The sequence below is a fragment of the Equus caballus genome, chromosome 21, assembly GCF_041296265.1.
Source record: "Equus caballus isolate H_3958 breed thoroughbred chromosome 21, TB-T2T, whole genome shotgun sequence".
Lineage (NCBI taxonomy): Eukaryota > Metazoa > Chordata > Mammalia > Perissodactyla > Equidae > Equus > Equus caballus.
This window is the reverse complement of record NC_091704.1, coordinates 38215747-38223678: the sequence shown is the minus strand read 5'-3', so window position 1 is coordinate 38223678 and position 7932 is coordinate 38215747. Positions and strand designations below refer to the sequence as shown.

General features: G+C 46.3%; 1 protein-coding gene across 1 annotated transcript in view; it reads left to right on the top strand.

Annotated features, from left to right (window-relative positions):
* Positions 1-847: 847 nt before the first annotated feature.
* The window catches only part of NIM1K (NIM1 serine/threonine protein kinase), a 56852-nt gene continuing 49767 nt past the window's right edge, over positions 848-7932 (top strand). Inside the window, exon 1 of the mRNA XM_001498429.5 lies at positions 848-1139. The gene's annotated coding sequence lies outside the window, so the exon portion shown is untranslated. The remainder of the gene's footprint in view (positions 1140-7932) is intronic.

Sequence of the window (7932 nt, the reverse complement as noted above, 5' to 3'; positions counted from 1 at the left end):
TCTACTATAAAAGGATTTTAAACTTAGGTTATTTTTCCCCTCAGCACTTTTGCTTTTGTAAATATTGCCCTGGCAATCATAAACACAGGATCTGGAAGCTGGAGGAGAGGGAAAGAATGCTCACAGAACTGCGACTTAGGGTGCCTAGTCCTGGCTCTGCCATTAACCGTGTGTCATAAAGCCATGTGACCTTTGCTACACTAATTGACTTCTCCGACCTCAGTTTCTTCCTCTGTGAAATGAAGGACTTGAACTTCAATAAATAACCTCTATGCTTTATTTAGGATTCTGTGAATCGCATTCCTGGCTCCACAGTCAATTCAGTGACTTGCTTTCCTTGTTTGTAAACTAGAAAATATTTGGCACCTACCAACAGCCGCAGGGTCATAGACGGGGAGTAAGCAGATTAGGGACCCGCCGTTTAAATGGCACCAAAGGAACCAAGTCTAATGTACACGAGGAATCCGGGCAGAGGGTGGCATTAGCACTTCTTTATGCAGAGCCTAAACCCTGCCAGACTCACCCGAAGGAGCTGTCACGGTGGTCTGCTGGAAACTCTTGTTCTGTTGGGAGGATTACTGGGGTCGCAGTCTCCCAAGGACACGGACACCTTTGACCAAGAGGCTGGAGCGGCTCAGGACAAGGGGTGAGTTGATGGGAGCTATGACAACCCTCTTTCGACTATGTCGCTGCTTCCCATCCATGCTCTAGGAGGGGTCCTCTCTGCGGCAGGGCCAAATCTCCCTCCTCGAGGCGTCTGCGATGGGTGTCCCCGCGCCGCGCGTCCCCCTCCAACCTGCCCCTCCCTCCTGGCTGCCATAGAAACTGGCCTACGAGGTCCAGGCCCGAGTCCCAGTGCCCGATCGGCCCCCGGGCCCCCTCCCCCGGGCCAGCCCCCCGCTCCGGATTGGTCCTTCGGGAAACGCTGCGGGGCGCCTCGGTTCCCGCGGCAGAGCCCGGGCCGGCGCTGGCGGGCTGGATTTGCCGGGGCCGCTGTCGGTCAGGTCGGCGCCCCTGACAGCTGCAGGAGCCTCCCAAGAGCGGCCGCTGCGCCCGGACACCCACGCTCGCCTGCGCCGCTCCAGCGCCCACCACCCCGAGCGCCCGCAGCCGAGCCCCGAGCCGGGCTCGCGACCTAGGTAAGCCAGGGCCGCGGGGCTCGCGGCCAGCACCCCCACTCCGCCCGCCCTGTCCTCCGCCGGGCTGCAGACTGGGTGGCTGAGGAGGGAAGCCTCTCCTCCCCGCGACCCGAGAAGGGAAGGGAGACCCAACTCTCCGGCGGTGAACTGCGGTCAGGAGAAGGGTCGGCACTCCTCGGGGGCGTCCCCATCCCAGGCCCATGCGCGCGAGAGGAGAGGGCGTCCGAGCTGGTGCGAGGGTGTGCTCGCGCGTGTGGGCCAGGCACAGGGATGCGCGGCGCCCAGGCGTCCGTGCGCGTGGTCCCCCAGCCGGGTCTGCTGCCGGCACCCGTGTCCGAGCGCGCGCCCACACGTGAGCCGAGGGGGCTGCTCGGCGCCTCGCAGGGCGCGCACCGGGTGCGCGGGAGCGGAGCCCCAAGGCGCGAGCCCAAGTCTGGAGAGTTTGTAACAACGGCTGAGGACGCGCGTGACCCGGGCAGGCAGTGGAGGGGACTGACGGCGACGGCTGTGGCCCGGGGCATGAAATCTCCCACCACACCCCACACCACGACACCCCCCAAAGAAAGGTGCTTCTTTTGAAAGACTGTACAAGGGAGCAAAACCTCGACTCCTCTTCCGGAGGTCCCTTCAGGAAGATTAGGAGCCCCTGGACTCGGCGACACGACAGGAAAGGATCGCAACAGCGTCTTTCAGATGCCATTTCTGGTCAGCTTTTGGGTGCCTGACACAACATCTGGGCAGATGGAGAGGTCAAGGCAACAGATAAAAATGCTATGAGCCCGAGTAAGGGCAGCGAGGATTCAGCCATCTGCACTTTTTTCTTCTCTTGTCTCCCTCCCTCCCTGCCTGTCTCTCCCCTACCCCCACCCTGTTTTCGTCCTCCTGAGTTTGGGAGACAAGCAGGCTTTCTGTTAGACCCACCCTCCCCCACCCCATTCCTCATCCCATCTCAAAAAGAGAGCGAATGAACCACATTCTAAGCTCTTACCCGTGAAACTTAGACAAGTTTGGAAATTAAACAAGTCTCGTTTGCACGCGAGGCCGCGGGAATCCAAAAGGGAAACAAACAAAACCAGCCCTAAAAAATCTATTCCAAGTTAAGATTTCAAAGAGGAATCTAAAACGAGTATTTGTTTATGGCAATGTCGTGTTTTTTTTAATGTTTGAAAATATGTATCACTCAAGCTTGCATCATCGGTATTCAATGTGATTCACCCAAGCGCTTCAAAAGATGGTTTCTGTTAGTGTTGCAAAAGCACTTCTAATTTTGGTTGCCATGGTAACGGAAGAAGTCGCCCTGCGCTGTTGAGACGCTGCCTGGCTCGAACCAGGAACTGTTTTTGAAGAGATCTCTTCATGTCCCCTCATGTCACCATGGTAATAATAATTGAGCTTGTAAGATACTTGTTTCTTTTCCTTAAAGTACTAAGAGCCCAAGGCACTTTTTTTTTTTAATTTTATATTTTCAGAGTTTGCAATTTGTGAAACGGATCTTCCCTCTCAGACAACTGACGGTAAACGCTGCCCTCCAGCCCATCAGCCCTGCTGGCCCAGCTCTCTTCCCACAGCTCAGTGTGCTGGAGGAGGCAGGAGGAGAGTGTTTGATGTTAAAGGAACCCTGGCCTGCGACCAGCTCTCTCTCCCCATTTAGCATTTAAATTTGGAATCCTAATTAGCTTTCTAATTAAGAGAAGGGAGAATGTGGGTGGGGGTCCCAGAAAGAGGCTAATGGGGAAAAAGCTCAGTCCAGCTCGCCATGGACTGGTGTTTTGTGTGCTGTTGAATTTGCCTAGCAAAGCCCTCAAGGGTTTATTTTTGGCTTGACCGCTGTTAAGCGGTAAGCCTGGAAAAACCTTCAGAGAGGCCTCCTTCTGTGTTAGGAAAAAATGTGGCTTGGATACTTAGTTTGAGGTGTGTGCTTTTTTCTAATAACTAAACTGCATTTAAAATAAAGGCAGGTTTGTATGAAATCTAAATTTCCCAGTAATAACTACAGATAGGTCATAGAGCCCTGTATGCACTTGGTTTAGCCTTAGGTTTTCAGTTAAGAAAGTGGCGCCATTCAAATACTTTCATTAGCAAATGTTCGTGTCTTTAAAGAACCATAGTTCTTTACACATCCACCATTCCTGAGCATGAATCCTATAAATCAATTTTACACATTGACAGCATATGATTGGAAAATTTGAAAGTCCCTAGACTTACAGTTTTAAAAGATGAAAAGATTTTTGTCTCAGTAGGTTAATGTTTTCAGCCAAATATATTGTTTCATACTGAGAAACTTAAAAAATTAAAATATAAGTGTGAAATCCAATTTCATTCTTTGACTCTCCTTACAGTGCTTCTCTAGGAACCAAACAGCTTGAATTCATTGGCTGATTTTCTTTCAGTTGTTGAAAGGACAAACTGTTTATGGAATTAGTTTCATTCTATTGTTGTCATTTCTTATTGTCATTCTAGAAAAAGTTCTCCAGAATTGAAGTTATAAATTTTAAGAGAAGAAGAAAATATTCAAACTACTTACGAAGACAATAAACCACAATTTTAATTGGGTGGGTCCCAGTTCTTAAATTGCTTCCTCTCCAGCACTTCAAAGATAGCTCAACCATTGTTATACAGCATCCCAAGGAATATTAGCCAGTTTTACAGATGGGCAAGTTGTGTTCAGAACACTCAAGTCCTTTCAGCTAACCACTTGGAAAATTAAGAGACAAAAATACATGAGTATCAGCCAAGACTTAGAGAAAATCGAAGTGAGAAGAGAGACAGAGTGGGGATGGTAGGAAGAATTTAAGATTAGAGAGAAAAATAAAACTAGAGAGAAAAAGAGTCTTAAGTGAGGAGAAAACTCACAGATTAAGGAAAAGGGAGTAAAAGAGAAAAAGTTGAGTATAAAGAGTTGCGTAGAAAAAAAAAGTTGGAGAACAGGAAGCTAAAAAGAACTCTATGTTCATCTTCTACGGAGAACAGAGAGCTTGATGCTTTTCCAGAAAGCCCCAGGTATCGCATTTAGCAAAATCCTCTGACTTAGAGAATCTCTAGGGGGTCTGAGTGGCTGACGGAAGGGCTCTGTGGCTCAGGGCCTCCTGTTGCAGTGGTACGGGCTGAGACCTCTATCTCCTCCAGCTCTGCCAAACTAGCGGCCCACTGGAGCTGCTTCTTCTCAACCCTGAAGCCATCAACAAAGCGTTCTACATCTCCATTTGTTGAGATCATTTACTTGGGATAATTTATAGACACACTTGATTATACCATTGCAATTTAAAGTAAAAAAAAAAATTGCAATTTTTTAACTGCAATTTTTTAACTTGAAATTGCAAGTTTTTACTTTTAAAAAATTGCTTCAGTTGTTATTGAAATAGTGCATTCATCTAATTTTATGAATTAGAGCATGTTAAAAGATTCTAACAAAAACAGCAGTCCCCCTTCTTGGATACAAGCACTCTCCGCTCTTCGCTGTTTGATCAGTTACCTCACTATTTCCAAATAATTCATTTATGTGGCTGGTCCTTCATTTATCCATTTTAGACAGAATCTATGTGTTTTCTCTTATTATAGGGGAGGATATAGCTCTCTGACTCCACACCCTCCAACTTCCCTTCCTCCATTTTTGCAGCACAGTTGGTGGAAGCAAATCAGCCAGAGCACCATTAGCATAACCCTTTATTTCAAAATGCCAGGCGTGGGAAAGCTCCTAAGAGCATCCGGCTTGGGGGAGACAGGCTCAGTGTTTCCTAGGACTTTAGCCAGAACAGTCAAAGTTCAGCTACGTTCAGCAATAGTTGGTCAAGGATGGCTCTTGGAAGAAGGAGGAGTGGTCCTTGCAGATTAGGGGCCTTTGTTTGGGTAATCTGGATTTTACACAGGGGAATGGGGAGGAAGAGTGAGGGGCTAAAGTCTTGTGCTGGTGAGGAGGAGTGCAGGGCACGAGGGCTGGCACCTCAGTGGAAAGTTCTGTCCTACGCTGCCTCTCATAAGTTTGGTTAAATATCACAATTTTAGTTAAATCAACATTGAGTTTGCATTATCACGACTATGTAATAATTGATCACTGCAGAGCCAGATTGTGAACTATGATTGTATTTCTTTTTCTGTACAACTTTTTTGAGAAAATAATTATTTTTTCATTTGTTTAATTTTTAAGAACCTATCGCCATTTCTTCCCAAATGTTATAATGGCTCTGTAAAACACTTCTCCCTGGTATTTTCTGCACAGTGAAATGCATCAGACAAGTTAGTTCCTTCCCAGCTCTCCAAAATGGAGCCGTCAGTTCCCCAGTCTAAACGAGTTCGTTTCCAGCCCTGACACACTCCAGCATTCTGAGATTTCCCCTCACTTCCCTTCTGTGCAGATTCCCTTTCTCTCTGTTCTCTTGTTTTCCTCTTTCATTTTATGGAGCATCCCCTTTGGTAGCTTCTTAAGAAAGGATTAAGGGAAGTAAATTTTTGAGACCTTGCATGTCAGAAAATGTCTTTATTTTACTCTCATACTTAATTGATGGTTTGCCTGGCTATGGGCTTCTAGGCTGAAAATTAATTCCTGCATATTTCTGAAGGCTGATTCATTGTTTTTAGCTTCCAGTGTTGCTGAAAGTTCAATGCCGTTCTGTTTCTTGATTCTTGTCATGAAATCTATTTTTTCTCCCCAGAATCTTGTAGGATCCTCTCATGTTTTATGAAATTTCACTAAGTATGGATTCGCTTTCTATGGATGATGTTCATCTACCTAGTGGGCTCAAAAAACTTGTGTCCTGTGTTTCTGGGGAATTGATGATAAGTAGGCCTGCTTATCATAAAGAAATATAATTTTTTTGTTATAAAGCATATTATAAAATATGTATTATGAAAGAGTACATATTCCAGAGGTAGCAAGAAATAGGGGTTAAGTCTTAATTCTGGACATAGCTTGCTGAGTTTGAATCCTGGCTCTGCAACTCTCCTACTATGTGACCTTGGGCTCGTAGTTTGATCTCTTTGTGCCTCAACTGTCTTGGGCATAAAAATAGCACCTACTTTCTAGGATTGTTGTGAGAATTAAATTAGTTGATTGATTCATGTAAAGCTCTTAGAAGGTGCCTGACACACAATAAATGTCATTACTAGGGCTGGCCAGTAGTGCAGCGGTTAAGTGTGCACGTTCCGCTTCAGCGGCCGGGGGCTCGCAGGTTCGGATCCTGGGTGTGGACATGGCACTGCTTGGCACGCCATGCTATGGTAGGCGTCCCACATATAAAGTAGAGGAAGATGGGCATGGATGTTAGCTCAGGACCAGTCTTCCTCAGCAAAAAGAGGAGGATTGGCCGCAGTTAGCTCAGAGCTAATCTTCCTCAAAAAAAAAAGTCATTGTTGCTAATATTATTGTCAAAATTACAGAAATAAATGTTAAAATGAAAGAAATAATCATCTATAATTCTATCTTTAATCTTATCTGTAATCCCAGCAAGAGAGATGACCATGGTTAACATTTCAGAAGGTTGCTTTTTGGTAGTTAAAAACAAAGCAAGAAAATGGAGATATTGCACATACAGTTTTATTTGTTGCTTTTTCCACTTATCTTTATATTTTGAGCTTTTCTCCATGCTATTGAATAGTCACTATTCTTCTGTATGGCATATTTGTTTTCTGTATTGATCCTAACACAGAACCTTACAAATTAGGTTCTTAATAAGTACTAATTAACTGGGAAGCCAGTACCTCCTTCTGGACCCTTAGGGTTTGGGACAGCTTGAAGAGAAGTCCTCTCACTGGGAATTTGAGAAGCCCCCCTCCAACTAGGACAGGTGTTTTCTTTCTCTATACAGTAAAAGCACTCTAGAGATGCACCTGGGAAGTGTGGATTACAACAGAATGAGGCAATGCTTGTGAAAAGATGATGGAGGAGTATGGGGGAGGCGTGAGGGAGAACCAGAATGGGAACAGTGCGGCATGACTCAGCGGGGCCACCAAGCCTGGAGATGCACGTCTCCCCACCTGCACAGCAGAAGCCAAATGTGGGTTTGATGTTTTGGTTTTCCCTTGGAACCTCAGAGATTAGGTGAGGCTGGGAAGCCAGTGAGAAGGCTCTGTGTGCAGACACCTCCTGGCAGCCGGCCTGCTTTGATCTCCCCAATCTCCTGGGAACCTCGCCCGGTTTGGCGCTTCCGCAATACATGACAGTCATCAGTCTGCTTCATTCACACGGAACAGGTGACCAGAAACAGCCACTTAGCAATGTTTTCAGGGTTTTGGAATTAAGCCTTGAGCAGCTCCAGTGAAGATTCATGCCCCTTGAGGGCACTGTGTGTAACACTGAGACAAATTTGTGTTAGTGGGTTTGTATTCTGTCATGTTGCGGTGTTAGCGAATTATTGTCTTCCCCAGAAACAGAGAAGCTCTTCAGAGGAGTGTGGGCTGGGTGGCCAGCTTGGATGGAGAGATTTAGAAGGTGATTTAGAAGGTGAAGAGGAGTACTTCTGTCTTGCCCAAACCCATGCTTCCTTAAGAGTCACTCTCTCTGTACAGCACATCACATCCAAGTGAGAACCACTCTGTGTGGTTTGGTGACTCTTGTCTGCCAAGAAAAGTCAAAAAGATTTACCAAAGTTCTAAGAGAATTGAGTTGGTCAATATCTATTGAAAACAAGACGCAACACTTTTTTTTTTTTAAGACTCTATTTTTCCTTTTTCTCCCAAAGTCCCCCGGTACATAGTTGTGTATTTTTAGTCATGGGTCCTTCTAGTTGTGGTATGTGGGATGCTGCCTCAGCGTGGTCTGATGAGCAGTGCCATGTCTGCGCCCAGGATTCGAACCCTG